Consider the following 22,026-nt stretch of genomic DNA (forward strand, 5'->3'; position numbering starts at 1 on the left):
ATGCAAAGCCATGCTGTCTTGCCACCTGGTCTACCACATAATTGCAAAAAATTACATTATAATGATAACTGTCCCCAAATTAGCCTGATAACACCATCTACCTGCCTTGTGAGCGAAAGAAACAGTGTGCAATAAAGAAGGATGTTAAAACAGAGTCGAGATAGGGGAATAATGTTTAATTGGCTCTCCAGAGTCTACTAATTTTCAGAATTGGAAACCTAGTGTTTGATTTGTTCTTTTTAGTCAGTGAGAAGAAAAAATATCCTTCATAAATTCTGAATGACAAATTTGCCCATCCTTTTTTGCATGTGGTTCCAGCATCCCAGGGAATCTAAAGTGTCATTTCCTCTCTGGAAGAAAGGAAGCACAAAACAAGCTAGGTACGTACTCTAAATTTTCACTCAGTATCAGCTCCAGCTATAAATTTCCCTCAATCCTTGTGTCTCCCTCATTCTTTTTCCCCAACCCCCTCAAAATCTTGGATCAATATCTTTCTGTTATAGTTAAGATGCAGGATTTTTATAGGATGGCACATATTAAAATTAGAATACCTAGAATAAAATTAGAATAAAATAAAGCTGGGAATCTAAAAGAATTGCCTTCTTTCCTTCCCCATCTCCTTGAATCTCTTGCTCCCCACATTATTATATCCTGTAAATAATTTTGTTGTGGTAGTGGTTAGTTTCTTTTTAAGAAAAATCACAATTAAGCATCCTGCAAACTATAAAAATGATCAATTCCCTTTTATTTCATTCATTTTTAATTATAACTTACATTGAAATGGTGACTTTGACTAAGGGTATTTTTAATGCTAATTTTTCTACAAAAAAGGACATGACAGGTAAAAATGTAGTTTGTAGTATATTTCCCCAGGGTGTAAGTGACAAAATCAAAGATACTAAATTCTATTATGATAAATGTTGGGGATATTATTATTTCTCCCACTGCTTAATTCCTCTCTTTCTGCAAAACAAATCCTTCACTATTTTTTTTTTAAAACAGGAACAATTTTATACAATTCATGAGATTTTTGTCTCCGACTGATCTTTTGAACTTTGTTTATAATGACTCTGAGTCACCTTTGAGTGGATTGGGGAGACACAAAGGTTACAAAGATGGACAAAGTCTTTTTTTTTTTTTTTTAATTTAATAGATCATCTGTAAATGTGTCCTGGCCAAAAATAAAAAGTACAAAATTTCCAAAGCCAGAGCTGTAACCATCTTTTCTCCCATCTCTTTCTTCAAACTCTACATACCTTTTAGGTATTAGCTGAAGCCCCACTTTCTCCCTGACTAAGATCACAAAGTGATGACTTCCTTCTCTGATCTCTTGGCTCAATGAGTGCTGCTTTTTCAGCATTTCATTAGATGCCATTTCCTCCAGTCTGACTTGTCTCTGACACAATTGTAAACCCTGGGGCAGAGTTGGAGGAAAATAAATTCATATAATTCTTTTGTCTTTTCAATCCTTAAAGTGAATATTTTGCTCAGTTAAATTGAATATCAAGTCTTGATTGTTGCTGGGTTTTAGGCTGAGACATTTAGGCAGTGAAAAGCTAATAAATATGCCTCAGGTCATGGCAGAAGAGAAATCAACTTTTAGTGGTGTTCACTATTGTTCAAGAAATCATGTCAAATGTTTTACATAGGCAACAATAATCTGTTCCTCATTAAAATTTACTTTTAAGTAGCAGATTATATTTTTCAAAAGCAATAATATTTGAAAGAGGGGACATGATGTCCTTAAAAATTCTGTTTGATTGTTATATCCCCACCAATAATGTTGTTTCCTGAACACTGCTCTTGCTTCTTTGGGGAATTACTAAGGAAGTGGAAGACCCGATTTTATAAAGATTACGTTCAAATAAGGTGACAAATACATGTAAACACAGCTGATGCAAAATTAAACACCATGTTTCAGTATCAATTATGACTATCAATATCACCATCTAGTCGATTTATGAAATGTAATATATAAATTTCTAAGTGTTTTGGAAGGCTAAAAAAATGATCATTGATGTCATGTCCTAGAAATACAGTATGGGTGAACAGCTTAAGTCAGATTTACCTGAGGAGGACAAATATGTAAGGACTTGACTTTCATAAGGTCAATTTTTTTAAAACCTAGGGTTTGTGAATTTGAACTTTCTTCACTCATTCTCAATATTGGAACTCCTCATTCTTCTAAATAGCCTTTTTTTCTGGGCAGAAGAAACTTGCTTTTAGAGTTTTACTCTATTGGGGAATCACTTGCTGAATCCGCCCTATTTCTCTTTGACTTTGCCCGTGCACGTAAACTGAAATGGAGATACAAGGTGGCATTTATTTGCAAAGTATAAGGGCCCAAAAAGTTTGTTTGAGTCCCACAGGTGAAAAAGAAGAGAGTTTATGCAAATGACTAGAAATTGCCTTCATTCTCTTATCTACTTTTTGTATCTACGCGGTTAATACTACCTAGATTTCTCCCCTAAAGAGATGTTTTTCATGGAATCGTTACAGAGAAAAATAAACTAACAAAATCCAAGAGTCTGTCAACCACAAGTACCTACTAACTTGTGAGGTGATAATACTATTATCAAATAAATAATAATCGCAAATTCTTATGAGACTCTATGTTCAAGGCACTATTTTAAGCACTTTGCATGACCTAAATCATTTAATACTCATGAAAGCTTTATAAATTAGGTACAATTATTTATTTTGTTTTACAGATGAGAAAACTGAGGCATATAAGGGGTCCTCAAAGTTACACAGCTGAGAAGTAGATCTCCAAGACTAGATGATCTTGCTGTAAAGTCTCTAAAGTCTTAACCTTTTCATTTCTATGCCGTATGACCTTTCAAGAAATATTTTTATTTTCAATGATCACAATAAAGTTTTATCAGTAAAAAATCTCTTGAAATTATGATATCCCCAAAGTTCAATCATCATAACTCAAATTCCTTTTCATTTAATCTTTCAAAACATGAAATGGAAATTTCTCTTGGGGAGAAGAACCCTTTCTGAGAGACTTCAAAATTGGAAACATTACTTTTAATGCCAGCAATGATTTAGAAGACTCATGGTGATTTTTAAAATATCCAGATACAAGTTCACTCAGTGAGTCATACAGTTAATAAGTGCCGCCACTGATCTTGGCTCGCAGGATCCAGCAGGGAACCAAAGAAAGCTCATGCCCTCATGGGACTCACATTCTAGTGAGAGGAGAGATTAGAGAAAAATTGAATAGGATAGGATAGGATAGGATAGGATAGAATAGAATGGAATAGAATAGAATAGAATAGGGGTGGCTGGATAGTTCAGTCAGTTAATTGTCTGACTCTTGATTTTGGCTCAGGTCATGATCTCATAATGGTGAGATTGAGCCTGTAGTGGGGGTCTCTGCTGGGAGTTGGAGCCTGCTTAAGGTTCTCTCTTTCTCTCTCTCTCTTATTCCCTCTACCCCTTCCCAGCTCACTCTCTTTCTCTATCTCTCTATATCTCAAACAAATAAAAAAGAATAGAATGCAATGTAGTACAATACAATAGAAAACAGAGAGTAAGAAGTGCTATAGAGAAAAATTAAATAGGATAAGGGTATATGGAACAAGGAAAAGGAGGCTGCTCCTCTAACAGGCTGGAAACGGTGTTTTGGTACAGTGACATTTGAGCAGAAATTTGAAGGAAGTAAGGAGGGAGCCCAGAGTTTAGAAATTGGCTGGCTGGCGTAAAGGATTGTTAGAATGGCTGAAAAGGCTAAAGGAGAAATTGCTGCAGGAGATGCCATCAGTGAGGAAGCAGATGGTCAGATCATGGAAAATTGTAGGAAATTTTTACATACTCTTCCTTTTACTCTGAGAGAGACAGGAAGACCTCCAAGCATTTTCAGCAGAGGAATGATAGGAACTGACTTCTTTTATAAAAGGATCACACTGACTCAGAGTGAAATCTGGAACGTAGGATTGGGTAAGATCCTGGAGCCCCGTTCCAGAGGCTGCTGTATCATCCAGAACAGTAAGTGATGGTGGCTTGTACCAGGATGGCAGGAGATGACTTGGGAGGAGAGATTTCACAGTTGTAAACTTCAAGATTCTATAGTATATTAGATGTGGAATGTGAAAACTTGAGGCATCAAGGATGACTCTATTCCATCACAAAATGAAATGGAAAGTTTTATGCTTAGCTAAAAATTGTAGGTAAAAACTAAATATTTGAAATTAGTTAAAACCTACAAAACAGTTAAAATTCTTCTCAGACTCTCTGAATTTATTAGATGCTCATTTTAAAACCATTATTGATCGTTACTTCTTAATTGCCAATATGTTTTCAGTGCTATCCAACCCTTTGTTGAAGATGACTCGATGGATTAGCAAAATTTTCTAACTTAGAAACAACAGTTCTTCTCCCCAATACCCTTTTTTCTCATCTTCCAAATCTCAGATGTTCTCCCCTTTTGTCCTATTTCTTACACTGTTCTCTCTTAGTCTTTTTTGCAGGCTCCTCTTCCTTGGCATTTCAACTCCACTTCTTTCTTTGTATTTTGTTATAGGCTATCTTTTTATATCAGTCTGTAACTCTACTTGGACCAGCTGCACTCCTAGAAAAGCTTTTGTCATTATCTAAGTCCTGATGGCACTGAATTTTTAGTCTTGTACTGTTCAGTATGGTAGCTACATGCTTCTAGTGGTTGTATGCCGCTATACCATCTATATATACGATAGTGGTACTAATAGCTAAGAGTGGAAATATAAGTAATAGTGGTAGGATTACGATCCTACTGAATCCTATATATGCTATGTGTAACCATATATATATTGCATATGTTGTTTAAAATATATTATGTTTTTCCTGTACATACATACCTATGATAAAGTTTAACTTATAAATTAGGTGCAGTGAGATATTAATAATAATGAACAATAAAGGAGAACAATTATAACTATATACTACAATAAAAGTTATGTGAATGTGGTCTCTTTCTCTCAAAATATCTTATTGTCCTGTACTCATCCTTCTTGTGACGGTGTGAGATGATAAAAAGCCTACATGATGAGACGAAGTGAGGTGAATGACGTAAGCATTGGGACATAGCATTTGGCTACTAGTGACCTTCTGATGACAGGTCAGAAGGGGTGTCATTTATTTCTGGACTGCAGTTGATAACAGGTAACTGAAACTATGGAAAATGAAACTTTGGATAGGGAGACTACTGTATAATAAATGTGACATTTAAAATCGGTAAGGAAAACGTACAATTTGATAAAAAATTGTTGTGTCAAGTACAAGTTAACCACTTGGCAAGAATAAATTTAAATATGTAACCCACACCTTAAAATAAAATTAATTCTCTAAATGAATTGAATATAAGTATATAATAAAATGTAAAACTACTAGAAGGAAATACAAGTGCATATGTATAGGTGAAGAAAGCCCTTTCAATCAAGACTCAAAGCAAAAATGCAAAGATCTAAATAATTAAATATTTTAAGACATTTGTGTGGGGAAAAGCACCATAATCCAAATGAAAAAGCAAATGACAGACAAGGAAAAATATATAACTATGAGTGACAGAAGAAGGTTGATGTCTGATGTAGAAATCTTACAAACTAGTAATAAAAAGAACATATAACAGGCAAGGTACAATAATCAGAAATATAAATGATAATAAGTGATGAAAAATATTTCATCTTACTAGTAATCATAACCATGGACAAAAAGACTAGATATCCTCTCTTTTCTCATCAATTATCAGGCTGTCAAAGAGTTAAAGAAGGAAAATGCTCAGTGTGGTTCCCTGAAAAGAAATGGGCTCTCACAAATTGCTGGCTGGAGTAAAATTAGTAGAAACTTTGTACAGTGTAGTTGGAAGCAATGTATTTAATTCAGAAATTCCACTTCTAAATTTTTTTCAATAATCATAGAGATTCATAAAGATAGAAATGTGAAGATATATATTACAATATTATTATAATGGGGAAAATCTGAAAATAATTTCAATATACAGTTATAGGTTATCACTATATAACGTATATATCCATAAAATGGAATTCTATTCAATAATTACAAATGATGGGGTCAACCTATATTGATCAATATGTAGTATGTTGATGATATGTTGGTAAATGCAACATATCCAAAAAATGTCATATATGATCCCACTTTAAAGATACATATATTTCATCCATGCACATTGAAAATAACATATAAAATATTGTTCAAAATGCTATTAGTGGTTGCATACTATTAGCAGAAATGTAACTAATAGCAGTTATGGTGGTAGGATTATGGGTAATTCTTTTCTGCTTGCTTTTATTTTTTGCATCTATTTTCTACATAAATATGAATAATTTAAATAACTTTAAAATGCAAGAATCAAATACATTTATTTAAATATCGTGATTATTATAGCAATGCTACTAGCCTTAGACCAGATGCTATGTTTATGTCATAAGAGCTCACTTGTGCCACATTTCTTCTCTACCTCCTGACACAGTGACATCTCATGTCCAGAATCTCCACAGAACATCTATGTAGGTGCTTGTATTGGAGCCCACAGACTTCAGTCCAACTCTGCAGAAAGCAAGTGCTGCCATGCCGTCCCTAGGACAACATAGTCATATTGGCATTGGGTGCCTGAGTTCAGAGGAGACTGTTCTTAATCCCTTACAAAAGCGTTCACTGGGATTTCCGTGCACTCTTGAGACAGCCTCGTCCTCCTTGTGCTAGGAAGATAGTTTGGTTTCAAGTTCTTTATTCTAAAACAATTATTATGTTTATCTTTAGAACTTTGTTCTAAAACAATTATTAAAAACAATAAGAGTATTGGGGTGCCTGGGTGGCTCAGTCGATGAAGTGGCCGACTTCAGCTCAGGTCATGATCTCAGGGTTTGTGAGTTCAAGCTCCATGTCGGGCTCTGTGCTGACAGCTCAGAGCCTGGAGCCTGCTTTGGATTCTGTGTCTCCCTTTGTCTGCCCCACCCCCTCTCACACTCTGTGTCTGTCTCTCAAAGTAAATAAACATTATAAAAAATTAAAAACAAACAAACAAAACCAGTAAGAGTTTTGCTCATTTGAATAGAAGCTCCCATTTATTTTTCAAGGATTCTTGTAAACTATGTTGGCTGCTGTCATCTTCTCACAGGTTAGGAAAATAAGATTCAGGGATTTTACATGATTTTTTCAAGGTGGCAGCAGGAGGATTCAAACTTGGTTATTTTTCTTTCGAATCTGAAGATCTAATTTATTTTATCACATAGCTTTCTACACCTGTCATTGAAAGCCAGAGACTTTAAATAACTAGCAAGAAGAGAAAAACCAAACACTTGTGGTTTTAAATTTTAATTGATGAGAAATTATAAATGATTACTTCATAAAATATTTTCCAACTTTATTTTTATTTTACAGTGAGGAATAGCATAAAAGAGAAGATAAAGGGAAGGTAATCTTTAAATTCTGTAAAGAGACTATTTTCTGAAAGCTATTTCTTGCCCAAGATTTTTTTTTAATTACTGGGCAAATAAAACTGGAATAAATACACTGTGAAATCTACTGATTTATATGTGTTACAGATGGTGTACTAGAAAGAAAACACTAAATTTGAGGAAAATATATATGACAATGCTGCAAAGTATATCGCCTATCTAATTCATCTAGTATTCTTCAAATGTAAATTATCATTATATTTTAAAAACAATCATATAGCTTATATCTTAAAAGCTAAAAGAAAGGTGGAAAATGGTATAAATGTTTCTAAATCAAAGGTTTAGAGCTCTTTATAAAAGTGTAATTTGGTGTAATATTTTTCTGATGCTGAATGAGCCTCCTAATGCATTAATATCCAACCAGAAACAATGTCATGCTCTATGAACATCATTGTCAAAGTGTCCAATCAATTTGTTTGTATTATGAATCATCCCCTATTCCTGTTGGTTTTCTGTGCATCAACATTCAACTAATGGGCTCAAAGTCCATGTTACATATGTTAATCTGAAACTCCTCTGTATACAACCTCTGCAGAAATAACTGAAAAGGAGAGCATATCGGTCATATTACTTTCATGTTTGAAACCTAACAGTTGCACACTCCAGGTCAATGCCAAATGGAGATTTTTCTAGTAGGTAATATAACTTTTCATTGCAAATTGGATCTGGCATATGCTCTTGCAAATAGTCACATTTTTTTTTTTCTTGATTCATTCTTAAATTAGTTGTCAATGCAAGGTCAATAGTGACTTCTTCATGTCCTCCAGCTATGGGGATTGGTCCACAGCCTGCTGAAATGCTGATCAATTTTACATTATTTCATTTGTCTTCTTCATATTTACAAAAGTTCATTGGCATACAGACCCATGGGTCTGCATACTGTTTTTTAATGAGTTATAAACAGTTGTCCTCATTAAAATAATATGCTTTAGAATATTTAAAAAAGAAAAGGAAAAATCACACAGTTACCACAGCAACACAACCATTGTTTGTACTTATTATTTTCTAGTCTTTTTTATTAGTGAATCTTTAAAAACTATTTTATATTTTTTTAAAAATGTGTCTTATCTTTATTTCCTGTTTGGCTTGTAGATATACATAATTGCAGGAATCATAATCCTAGGTTCATGACAACATTCTCATTAGTGGTTCAAGCATGTACTTATATGTAGTACTATAAAATCCCTCAGAAATTCACCTCCATCCTCCCAAAAACTATGAGTTCGACAACAACCTACACTGTACATTGTGTCTCCCAGCCCTCACCTACCTTTCCCCCACAGAAGTGTCATTCAGAACTCTATTGTTACTGTTCCCTTACTTCATATGTATGAAAAATATATAATATATATATACATTGCATATATATTATATACATTATAAATATATGTAATGGTGGTGTATATATACATCTATATAAATTGTAAATTGTATCTATATGTGATCCTAAAAACTATATATTTTATTTCTGACTTTATAAAAAGCTTAGTATACTGCATGTGGTCTTTTGGAATTTACTTTCTTTAATAATCTTGGTATAAGACTTGGTATAATAATGAATAAGACTTATTCATAAGGTCGTCTGTCATTCTATGGCATTTGTTATGACTCTGTATAACAAACCACAGTGCACATGCCACACTTTTTTTTATCTGTTCTCACTTGGATGGGCATTTAGGTTGCCATTGTTATAGTCTTCATAACTATCAGTTTTAGTAGCTTCGTGGTGTTCCATCAATTTTCTTAATCAGTTCTCCATTTTTTTAAATTTAGTTGCATCTAATGCTTTGCTGTACTGGTCAAGGTTGAAGCAAGCACCCTTGTATGAATAGATTTTCTACACTAAATATTATACCTAACATAACTAGAAATGGAATTATTAAGTTGAAAGATATGAACATAATAGATATTTCTAATTTGCATCTCGAAGAATAACTCCATCAGCAATTGTACAATTACCAGGTTGCCATAAGCACGGACTTATTCCTTTTTGATTGTTAATTTAAGAGAGAGTTATGTTTTGTTTTTAGGCTTCACTGACTTCAGTCAATCAATATTGACATATTATAGAACCTCAGATCTGGAACCTTATCTTCTGATCTGGTAATTTTCATTTGAGGAGAAAAGGCATTAAGGTAAGCCATTACAAAAGTAAAGATTACGAGTGAAATAATGACTCATAGCCTGGCTTGAAAGTCTAGTTTCAAATTCTGAATGGAATATGTTGTCAATGAGTGTTACTTATTCTTACTAGAGTGATCCTCAACTCAGAAATGACGAAGCTGAAGCTAAAAAAAAAAAAAAAAAAGAGGGACTTACCCACAACTTATATAGCAAATTTTCTGTCACATTATATTGCTTTACAACTCATCAAATATAAAGTAGATCATCCAAACTTTGATCTCATTTTCATTCTGAATGAACTCTTTTCCACATTCCTGTAGGATTTACATTCCTGGTTTTGTAATGTAGTTAGTGCTTGAAGATGCTCCTATCATTGTTGCTCTTTTTTCATGAAAAGTACTCTTTTCTTGCTGATTTTTCTTCCTCCAATTTATCCTTTATAATAGGTTGCCCCATGCTAGGTCTGGCATAGTTCATTAATACAGACTGGCTGAGCTGGCCTGTTGGAAGTTAAAGTCTTTCTACATTGGAGACACTTGCCTACCATTCCTCTAAATAAAAGACTTATAAATTACATAGTTTTGATATCTCATTTTCAACAGACTCCTTTTTTTTAATATTCTCTATGTTCAATAATATTAATACTGATTACAGTTTTCATGACCATGTGGCATAATGTGCGTTGCAGTGCTTGTCTAATTTTTGTAAATTCCTGCTGTGATTTTTATGCCCTAGGAATGATCACATTACTTGGCCAATGGAAACAGTAACAGAATTTTTTTTTTTTTTTAGGCTCACGCAGGATGAGAACACTTGCCAGCACTCATATAGCATACTGGCTCTCTCTTCTCAATAACCACAACCACAGACAATTGTCGCTCAGCCTGATTCATCCCTAACAAAGCAAACACATATTTAACTCTTGGTCTTGATGACTAAAGTCAGCGATTTTACTCATCATAACTGCATGTTCCCACCCTTTCCTCCATGCCTGCAATCTGCATCTGAATTGCCCGGTGATTACTTTCCTCGGTTCATTTTGCCCACTCTTATAAACAGTTGCCAATCCTTTTGGCCCAGTGCAAAAATAGACCCCTGGATGGGTTTTTCGTTGTGTGTCCGAATACTGGACAAGTCTGTAAAAACAAATTCATATTTTCACTCTTGTCTTATTTCTCCCAACCTCAGCCTGGAACAAATAGCTTTCCCTAGGTTTTATTAAAAAGGAGTATGACAATATATAACATATTCTCTTTTTTTCTCCTTCTGATAGAGCAGTTTCTTTGACTATAGAAAGATGAATTTCACACATTTATCAGATAAAAGATTCTTAACCCCTCTTCCTCCATAACTTAACTACAGCATACAACTGTTTTAGTTAGTAAAACCCTTTCCTGTGTTAAATGCATCCTTTCTTCACAGCCCTGACAGTCTATGCATTTCCTTGGAACGTGGGTTGATTTTATGTGCACAAAAAGTGGACGCTGAGCTCTTTAACACACTCTTCTGAATGGTAAGCGTACTCTGCACTGTAACACATAATGCATTTTCTCAAGGACTTTTTCTGTATTTTGAAAACAAGAACTGAAGGTATTTGGTAGATGTGGAATCTGATTCACAGAAAACTGAAATAATCAACTTGAGCTCAAACAGGCAGTGCCTGGGCAAGTTTGATCAGAACCTTGACCTTTTAACTCTCTCTTTTGCTTTAACATTTTGTAGAATCTTTTTTTTTTCATCCAGCTAGAAAGAAAAAGAAAGGAAAAGCTTTAACAGACATTTAAGAATGAACTGTTACCTCTTACTCGTCTTGATATCTAAACCCTTGACTGTCAATGCTAAACAAGAAAATATCAAGGGAAGAAATTCAGTTATATTGAAATACCATCCACAAACACCATAACAAGAAATGTAGACTTAAACAGGTAAATTCTGGTAGCTATGAACTTTTGAATGAATTATGTGAGTTAAAAGTTAATTTTGATACCGGCTGGATCTTAAAACATATTTCACATTGAAATTATGTGTATCTGCTGAATATGTTCTTGGGAAAGAATGAAAAAAAAGTCTATTTAATGCAAAATGGACTTGAACAATTGTAATAATAGTAGTACTATTTCAACTATGCCTCACATGTTTCAGTGGGAGAAAACATGTCAAGCTCTGGACTTTCACACCCAGACCACTTCAAAAGCATATGTGACTGATTCCGGTGGTAGCAGGAGATGCACAGGGAGCAGACTAAATGACAGACAAACTGAAGATGGGAGCAGGTTTCAAAACCAGTTTCTTAATTCTACATCTCTATAGGATAAATGACATTTTTCTGTCTGCAGAAAGGATGTCAGACGGTCCTTGGGTTCCCCAAATTGAAAAAGAATGAGAAGTTATTCTCTAGCAAGTGGAGGTCTGAATGCAGACCATCCCTCATTCTATGTGTAGACCTGAATTGTATGCGAGAGAGCGGTCTTTCTGATGGTGGCCCAAGACCCAAGATAACACATAGGAAAGAAAAGCAATTGAGGAGGGAGGAAACACATGGCAGGTGGAGTCTGGATAAGGAATACCTTAATTTGTAGAAAACACACCACTAGTAGTCATAGTGAGGAAGAAAAATATGTCCAATGATGTATCCTGCTCAAGCCATACCTTTAGTATTTAATTGGGAAAATCGGATTTGATTCTTGGTTTCCATAGCTCTGAAAGGAGGATATTAAATTCAATGATTTCTCGAGGACTTCTCAGCTTTAAAATGCTATCTTGTACTGTCAGCATACATACATAGTACACTTGTGTGGCTGGAGGTGGGCAACGAGAATCTGGCAGAGGCCTATGGTTGGAAAATGAAGACTTGAGAAGAAAGTGACGGTAGCAACCAGAGCCCAGGGAAATGAAACAGAACCCAAGGTGGAGAGTGGGAGTTGGAGCTGAGGTAGAGGCCATGTTCCAAGACCATGCTTTTTAAACTGCTTCTAGTTTCTCTGGCACCAAGTGTCTGAGTATTAAGCAAGACCACCTTAAACACCTTGTGTCTGGTCAGGATTTAGCCTGGAGATTATGGTAGAAAGAAGTCATTATCAGCCATAGCATCACATCTTGTGGTGACAGAGATTTTGAAATTATTCATAATCTTTTATTTTAACTTGGATTAATGCTATTTTGGTTTTGACTTCCCCTTTCCTGTCACCCCAGGGAAAATTACTACCACAGTAAGTCATTATTTCTGATGAAAATAAGTCGTAGCCTTTGGATGTCATGGGGTGAGGATAGGGTTGACAGTTATAGTCACGTTGGGAGAAGAAGAGAAGGCATACAGTGACAGACTGGGCATAACCTAAAAAATATATTGACCATCTGATTGTTTTAAGCTGGATATTGTATTAGATTATATGGTCTATCTTGGATGGAGTTAGCCTTAAATTTTTTTTTGCTGTTAAATAAAGGTGCATACTATATCCAAAGGATTAGAAGTAGCCATTATAATACTATTGGCAATAATTTCTTGTTCTTATCCATGGCCTTGAAACATAGGAATACATTGGTATATTATGTCATTAAGTCTTCTGATGTTTCCCCTCAGTTCATGTTGATTTTGCAGACATGACTTTAGAAAATATTTTGTACACCACTAAGATAAGCAAGACAATTATTTATAAAAATTGGCTGCATTGTTCCACTTATAATATTCTTCAGCAGGTAGATGATTTTCTACCAAGTAAAATTAAGATTTTAGAGATTTAAAGAAAAGAATGACATAACTCGTTACTAAACAAGTGCTGAGAGTAATCATATTACAAAGAAGCAGAAAAGATAAACCAACATGGAAACACATTTTCCTTCAGAATCTGTATAACTGATAAGAAGTTTTCTGGTTCCTATTAAATGGTTGAGAAGCTTCCATGGCATATTCGTGGACAATGATACTTATGCTTCAGGTAGCTGAGCCTCATATTTAAAAGAAAAAAAAACAAAGTTTTAATAACGGGTAAAGTAGATCAATGTTTCACTAACATCTGAAATACGACCATAGACTTTCAAGGGACAATCACGTCTACCATAAATGAGTAGGAAAGACATTTAATAGGGACAAAAGTAATCTTTCTCCTAAATTAGTTGTTAGAAACTTCAACTCCAATGGAATCTCACAGAAGCTATAATATTAAAGAGAGATTTATGTCAACTATACTTCATAAGAAAAAAGAGAGAGATTTGGAATAGAAGTTAGAAATATGAAGCTAAATTATAAAATGGGGTTCAATTATAAAATGGGGTACTTAAACATGACAAATGTAAAGGCAAAGATTCTTAAATAAAAAGTTGTAATAAGTTAGATGTGAATTTTCAGTGCAGTGTGAGAATCAAATTACCATAAATTTGGATATTGAGTCTACATGAAGGAGAAAATTACACTAATATTTATTAAGAACCTAAAATAAGTATGGTACTACTAGGTCTTTAGATGTTTATTCAGTTTAAAAAAAATTTTTTTTTACATTTATTTATTTTTGAGACAGAGAGAGACAGAGCATGAACGGGAGGAGGGCCAGAGAGAGAGAGGGAGACACAGAATCCGAAGCAGGCTCCAGGCTCTGAGCTGTCAGCACAGAGCCTGATGCGGGGCTCAAACTCACGGAGCGCGAGATCATGACCTGAGCCGAAGTCGGACGCTCAACCGACTGAGCCACCCAGGCGCCCCTTATTAGTTAAGTTTTCATTCTCACAGATCAATATTAATATTGACAATATGGCAGACAAAAACACTGAGGGCCTAAGAAACCAAATTTGTTTAAAGTCATATACTTAGTCCTTCTGGTTGCATGAAACAGTCCTCCAAATTTGTGATATGCACAGGACAAAACTACATTGCTCATGTCTTCTTGTAGGCATCTTATTCCTTGAAATATTTGATGTTTATCATTTGAAAAGATGAATGTTCCATCTATTAAGTAAGATTTTTCTTCAAAACAAGAGCCATGTTTTGCCATTTGACCTTGGGCAAGTTGCATTATGGGTATGGAGGATGCTGTGCATCAGTTTCCTCATCTATACAATGGTCATACTAGTAGAACCTACTCAGAGGGCTGCTATGAGAGTGAAATGACATAAGGTATGTTAGGTGCCTTGAAAAGGGATTGACACACAAGAAATGATTAATAAATTATCATTTACCATTATGATTATATTTCAGATATGTCATCAGTTTAAATAATTCTCTTTTATTTATAGGGAAAAGAAGAGGGGGTTTAAATAAAACACTCATGCTACTTGCTCTTGTAAACGTTAAACCTCTCAAGAGAAAAGTTAGGTCTTTGTCTCAAAGTGCCTGAGTGTAGTCCCTGGGAGTGATTGATACGGTGGAGCCAATCATTCTATTTCAGATCCTCACTAGCCCAGATAATCAAGACTTTGGAAGATTTAAGACTAGATAGCAAATCATGAAGTACTAAGTGAACACACTGCAAATATTCAAAATTGAAAAAATGATCCAGTAATTGTATCATGTTTACTTTAAAGTATTAAACAGGTTTTGAACACTTTAAACTTATTTTTACTTTAACTTCATTAATGCCCAAGCTGGATGCAAATGGCAATGTTACTCTCACAGGGAAACAGCTTCTTTGTACTTGTTTGTGAAAGCATTTTGAGAAGTTGAAAGTAATGTATGATCATAAGAAAGTGCCAAACCAGGAAGCAATGATGTTTTCTACATGGTAAATCCTGAACTCTATAACCCTGTAAAAAATGATGGTAAATATGTGATATAAATAGATTTATGGAGTCTGATTGGAAAGTAGAAAGTTTCAAATAAGATTATCTATGTGTTTCTAGGATTGCCTTACAAGCAAAGGTATCTTAGGACACCTGGGAAAAATGGGATAGAAGCTTCCTGATCAGTTTGCTCGTAGGTCCTATGTACTAAGGGAGAGCCTGTTGGCCCTCATTCTTTGTTTTTGTTTTTTGTTTTTTGTTTTTTTCTCTTGATTTCAACTACCTGTTTCCAGTTCTGTACATAAAAGGGAAAGGAAGATAAAAGACTTGAAATAGATTGGCCAGAGTATCCATGAGGTATTTGTGTGTGTTTTATTTAAATGCAACAAAAAATTATGATATATATTAACTTTTAAACAATTAAACTCATGTCTTTTGACCTTCATTCAACAAAAAGCTGTTAGTCTCACATCATGAGGATAATTTAATAGAAGCAATGGCTTGGAAGAGGGAGGAATTTTAAGTAAAGGAAGTGAATTCTTTTTTTGCTGTCATGGAAGGAGGAAGATGAGAGGCATGAATGGGAGACAGCGGTTCAGCTTTGATGACGTACACCTTCAGACAATCTGTGTTATTAAAAATAACATTTGGAAATATTAAAGTGGTAGTTCTTTGAGATGGCTACAAAGCTAATGTTTACTGTAATTAATGATTTAAACATTTATGAAAGACATTGTTAGCAATTCATAAGAATATGAGTGATGAAACTTGGAATGGGGAGCTAGATATTTTTAGCAATCACTTCCATGAAAAAGATAATCAACTTGAAAAAAAATGACAAAAGCAACAAAATGTGTCTCTGTCTTCCCAGTTCTGCATTGGAAGCAAACAGCTCTGCTTCTCTTAGGGGTGTTATCAGAAGCCCTGTCTTGCCTTTGCTCCAGAGAGCTACCAACTTGCTCATGTACCAACCACATGAGATGGCTCCATAATCCAAGCCATTTATAGAGGAAACATGATGAAGTTATCAACTCTTTTAACGTGATCATTTCCAAATGTTTTTATTGATTACTGAAGACAAGCCATCTCCCTTTTTTCACAGAAGAAAATTTCAATTCCTCATTACAGCTCAGCTAAGAGAACAGAGACTGCCTTGTCATTAGTCTTTTATTGCATTCATGAGATGTGTTGCATCCCTAACAACAACCGAGTGAATTCCATTTCACCTTTCCTCCACCCACAGTGCTGTCTGCATCAATTATCAGGGTTGAAAAATGATGTCTGGGTGTCATTCTCAAAGTAAAAAAGGGCTTGACCTTGTCAATCCGGTCACAATGAAAGGGTGCAGTGTGACCTTGGAGTAGAGTTTAGAAAAGTTGGGCAGATGGGAGACCAATAAAAATATTGCTAGTTGAATTGCAAAACTGTAATAGCAGCAATTTTGTTGCATATCCAACTAGAAACAGTCCACTGAAACAATAGTCGAGAGCCATAACATTTCATTTTGAAATTCATTCAGAATAATTCACTAGCAATCAAGAGGAGCATAGCATCAGTACAAGCTTTATTTATAGTTTAAAATATATCTTGTTTCTTAGCTTAACATTATTTCATTTTGGTGTAGAAGTTTTCAATTATGTACTTCTTCCAATGATTTCTCATATGACGAATGAGGGAGTTGTCCCATTGCATTTGGAGATTTCCTGCAGTGTTCCAAGGATCTCTCTCCCTAGTATTAATTCCTTAGTTTTTTCATTCCTTCCAGTTGTACAACATAATGTATAAATGTTCTCTTAAATAAATTGTGTTCCTGGAGTTTTTCCTTGCTCTCGAATCGAAAGCAGACATCTAAGTATTTAGTCATAGTGTCTCCTAAAAGTACATGTCCATTTTTTTTTTCATATTGGAAGTCACCAATAAAAACTTTTACTTTTGAAGAAAGAAAGTATTCATTTAATTAAATTTATTAAGTGTCTATTATATGCCAGGAATAAATATAGGCACTGGAGATAGACCTGCAAACCAAACAAAAATCTCTGCTATCATACAACTTATATTTTGTTGCAAGAGAGATGAATAATAAAGAAAATAAAGTATGGAAGATAGTTGATAAATGTTATAGAGGAAAATTTTAAAATAATAATTTTTTAACATTTACCTATTTTTGATAGAGAGAGAGAGAGAGGGAGAGAGAGAGAGTTGAGCATTGGTGGGTTTGGGGGAGCAGAGAGAGAGAGGGAGACACAGAATCCAAAGCAAGGTCCACGTTCTGAGCTCTCACCACAGAGCCTGATGCAGGGCTCGATCATGCAAGCTGTGAGATCATGACCTGAGCTGAAGTCGGACATTTAACCAAATGAGCCACCCAGGCGCCAGTTACAGAGAAAAATGAAGGAGAGAGGGGAGTCAGAGGGCACTTGGCAAACGAGGAGGTGGTTCTTAAGAGGATTAAGGTAGATCTTGTCACAAAGATCACATTTGAGTAAATTTCCAAATGAAATGAGTGAGGGAGGTATCAGTTAATCTTGGAAAGAGCAATCCAGGCACAGGAAAAAGATATACATGGGAGCCTGAGGTCTTAGTGGAAGAATCAGTGTAGCTAGAAATGAGGGCTTGGCAGAGGAATTAAGGTTTTAGAGGGAAAGGTGTGAATGCTGGGGCCAAAAAGTTGAGGGAGGAACATTGTTTAATACCATTTTGTAGGCCATTCCAAGGATATCAGTCTTTTTCTCCGTGAGCTGGAAGCCACTGGGAGAGAATCTGAGGGAATTTTAGTCTTCTCTTTAACAATTGTAATGCTCTGAGGATTTTTTTTACTGGTGATATTAAGGAACTATAATTCAATTATTTTTGTAAGTAGATTAAAACCTCCTAGTTGCTCACTTCATGTAGTATGAGGTATAAATTTTAAAATAGATCCATTTATATTAAATCTGTCAGGCTACAGATAATTTATTTTTGTTTCTGGAAGCTGGAAATTGAATTAACCAATTTCAGTGAGCCCACAGCATTTCACTAACAGTTCAGAAACTTATCACAAAGTAGGGCCAGGGTGCTATCTAGTTGATATGCTTTACACGTTAAAGAGATTCAATTAGTAATCAGGCTCAATGAAAAATGTCTAAGTTTTAGCAGGAAATACATAAATTCCAGAAAAGATGTAAAGGAAAAATATTTTTTAAATCACAATTTAATATGAAAGTTTTCTTTTTACCAGTAAAAGTTTTGGAGTCTTTGTAATACTTATGAGCAATTATTTATTGCTTACCTAGTTTAGATACTGAATAAACTCTTTGTTTATTGTCTTTATCACTCAGCTATTATTTTTTCCTAATGTTATTATTATATATTAATATCGCCATTCCTATTATTAATAGTAGTATTTTCATTTTAAAGAAGTGAAAACTCAAGCTTAAATTTAAAGAGGTCAAGTAATTTTTACAGTGAAGAGCTAGAATTGGTTTCCCAACCTGGTTACGCTGAACCTAGAGTCCAAGTACTATGGTAAACTGCCTTTGCTTTATAAAGTTAACTTTGGCAAACTTAGAAATCAACACGGAAAGCTATTATGCATGGCAGCATTTAATGCTATGATTATAACATGCCGCTTGTGTATGGGCAACACATAGTAGGAGTCCATAAAATTGTAGTTCCCTCACCATTTCTTCTTATAATTGGTAAAAACACTTCTTATTCTGGCTTGGAGGAGGGAAGATGGCGGCGTAGGAGGACGCTGGGCTCACCGCGCGTCCTGCTGATCACTTAGATTCCACCTACACCTGCCTAAAGAACCCAGAAAACTGCCAGAGGATTAGCAGAACAGAGTCTCCAGAGCCAAGCGCAGACGAGAGGCCCACGGAAGAGGGTAGGAAGGGCAGCGAGGCGGTGCACGCTCCACGGACTGGCGGGAGGGAGCCGGGGCGGAGGGGCGGCTCGCTGGCCAAGCAGAGCCCCCGGGTCTGGCTGGCAAAAGCGGAGGGGCCTGACGGACTGTGTTCCAACAGCAAGCGCGACTTAGCGTCTGGGAGGTCATAAGTTGACAGCTCTGCTCAGAAAGCGGGAAGGCTGGAGGACAAAGGGAGGGAGAGTTGCTGAGCCCCAGGACGACAGAGCTCAGTTTGGCAGGGAACAAAGGCGCTCGCCAGCGCCATCTCCCCCGCCCATCCCCCAGCCAAAATCCCAAAGAGAACCAGTTCCTGCCAGGGAACTTGCTCGCTCCACGCAAACACCCAACTCTGTGCTTCTGCGGAGCCAAACCTCCGGCAGCGGATCTGACTCCCTCCAGCTGCCACAGGGCCCCTCCTGAAGTGGATCACCTAAGGAAAAGCGAGCTAAGCCTGCCCCTCCTGCCCCCGTGCACCTTGCCTACCCACCTTGCCTACCCCAGCTAATACGCCAGATCCCCAGCACCACAAGCCTGACAGTGTGCAAGTAGCCCAGACTGGCCATGCCACCCCACAGCGAATCCCGCCCCTAGGAGATGGGAAGAGAAGACACACACCAGTCTGACTGTGGCCCCAGCGGTGGGCTGGGGGCAGACATCAGGTCTGACTGAGGCGCCACCCACCAACTCCGGTTATACACCACAGCACAGGGGAAGTGCCTGCAGGTCCTCACCACTCCAGGGACTATCCAAAATGACCAAACGGAAGAATTCCCCTCAGAAGAATCTCCAGGAAATAACAACAGCTAATGAACTGATCAAAAAGGATTTAAATAATATAACAGAAAGTGAATTTAGAATAATAGTCATAAAATTAATCACTGGGCTTGAAAACAGTATACAGGACAGCAGAGAATCTCTTGCCACAGAGATCAAGGGACTAAGGAACAGTCAGGAGGGGCTGAAAAGCGCTTTAAACGAAATGCAAAACAAAATGGAAATGACGACAGCTCGGATTGAAGAGGCAGAGGAGAGAATAGGTGAACTAGAAGATAAAGTTATGGAAAAAGAGGAAGCTGAGAGAAAGAGAGATAAAAAAAATCCAGGAGTATGAGGGGAAAATTAGAGAACTAAGTGATACACTAAAAAGAAATAATATACGCATAATTGGTATCCCAGAGGAGGAAGAGAGGGGGAAAGGTGCTGAAGGGGTACTTGAAGAAATTATAGCTGAGAACTTCCCTGAACTGGGGAAGGAAAAAGGCATTGAAATCCAAGAGGCACAGAGAACTCCCTTCAGACGTAACTTGAATCGATCTTCTGCACGACATATCATAGTGAAACTGGCAAAATACAAGGATAAAGAGAAAATTCTGAAAGCAGCAAGGGATAAACGTGCCCTCACATATGAAGGGAGACCTATAAGACTCGTGACTGATCTCTCCTTTGAAACTTGGCAGGCCAGAAAGGCTTGGCACGATATCTTCAGTGTGCTAAACAGAAAAAATATGCAGCCGAGAATCCTTTATCCAGCAAGTCTGTCACTTAGAATAGAAGGAGAGATAAAGGTCTTCCCAAACAAACAAAAACTGAAGGAATTTGTCACCACTAAACCAGCCCTACAAGAGATCCTAAGGGGGATCCTGTGAGACAAAGTACCAGAGACATCACTACAGGCATAAAACATACAGACATCACAATGACTCTAAACCCGTATCTTTCTATAATAACACTGAATGTAAATGGACTAAATGCGCCAACCAAAAGACATAGGGTATCAGAATGGATAAAAAAAACAAGACCCATCTATTTGCTGTCTACAAGAGACTCATTTTAGATCTGAGGACACCTTTAGATTGAGAGTGAGGGGATGGAGAACTATGTATCATGCTACTGGAAGCCAAAAGAAAGCTGGAGTAGCCATACTTATATCAGACAAACTAGACTTTAAATTAAAGGCTGTAACAAGAGATGAAGAAGGGCATTATATAATAATTACAGGGTCTATCCATCAGGAAGAGCTAACAGTTATCAATGTCTATGCGCCGAATACCGGAGCCCCCAAATATATAAAACAATTACTCATAAACATAAGCAACCTTATTGATAAGAATGTGGTCATTGCAGGGGACTTTAACACCCCACTTACAGAAATGGATAGATCATCTAGACACACAGTCAATAAAGAAACAAGGGCCCTGAATGATACATTGGATCAGATGGACTTGACAGATCTATTTAGAACTCTGCATCCCAAAGCAACAGAATATACTTTCTTCTCGAGTGCACATGGAACATTCTCCAAGATAGATCATATACTGGGTCACAAAACAGCCCTTCATAAGTATACAAGAATTGAAATTATACCATGCATACTTTCAGACCACAATGCTATGAAGCTTGAAACCAACCACAGGAAAAAGTCTGGAAAACCTCCAAAAGCATGGAGGTTAAAGAACACCCTACTAACGAATGAGTGGGTCAACCAGGCAATCAGAGAAGAAATTAAAAAATATATGGAAACAAACGAAAATGAAAATACAACAATCCAAACGCTTTGGGATGCAGCGAAGGCAGTCCTGAGAGGAAAATACATTGCAATCCAGGCCTATCTCAAGAAACAAGAAAAATCCCAAATACAAAATCTAACAGCACACCTAAAGGAAATAGAAGCAGAACAGCAAAGGCAGCCTAAACCCAGCAGAAGAAGAGAAATAATAAAGATCAGAGCAGAAATAAACAATATAGAATCTAAAAAAAACGGTAGAGCAGATCAATGAAACCAAGAGTTGGTTTTTTGAAAAAATAAACAAAATTGACAAACCTCTAGCCAGGCTTCTCAAAAGGAAA

At 36.2% G+C, this 22,026-nt stretch overlaps 1 long non-coding RNA gene across 1 annotated transcript; it reads left to right on the plus strand.

The window, feature by feature from the left end:
- Window positions 1-308: 308 nt before the first annotated feature.
- On the plus strand, window positions 309-11,120 carry LOC131511606 (uncharacterized). Its single transcript, XR_009261628.1, has 3 exons — window positions 309-380; window positions 9,491-9,595; window positions 11,007-11,120. It is a non-coding gene; the product is annotated as an uncharacterized LOC131511606 (long non-coding RNA).
- Window positions 11,121-22,026: the final 10,906 nt, after the last annotated feature.

Source organism: Neofelis nebulosa, chromosome 1, assembly GCF_028018385.1.
Source record: "Neofelis nebulosa isolate mNeoNeb1 chromosome 1, mNeoNeb1.pri, whole genome shotgun sequence".
NCBI lineage: Eukaryota > Metazoa > Chordata > Mammalia > Carnivora > Felidae > Neofelis > Neofelis nebulosa.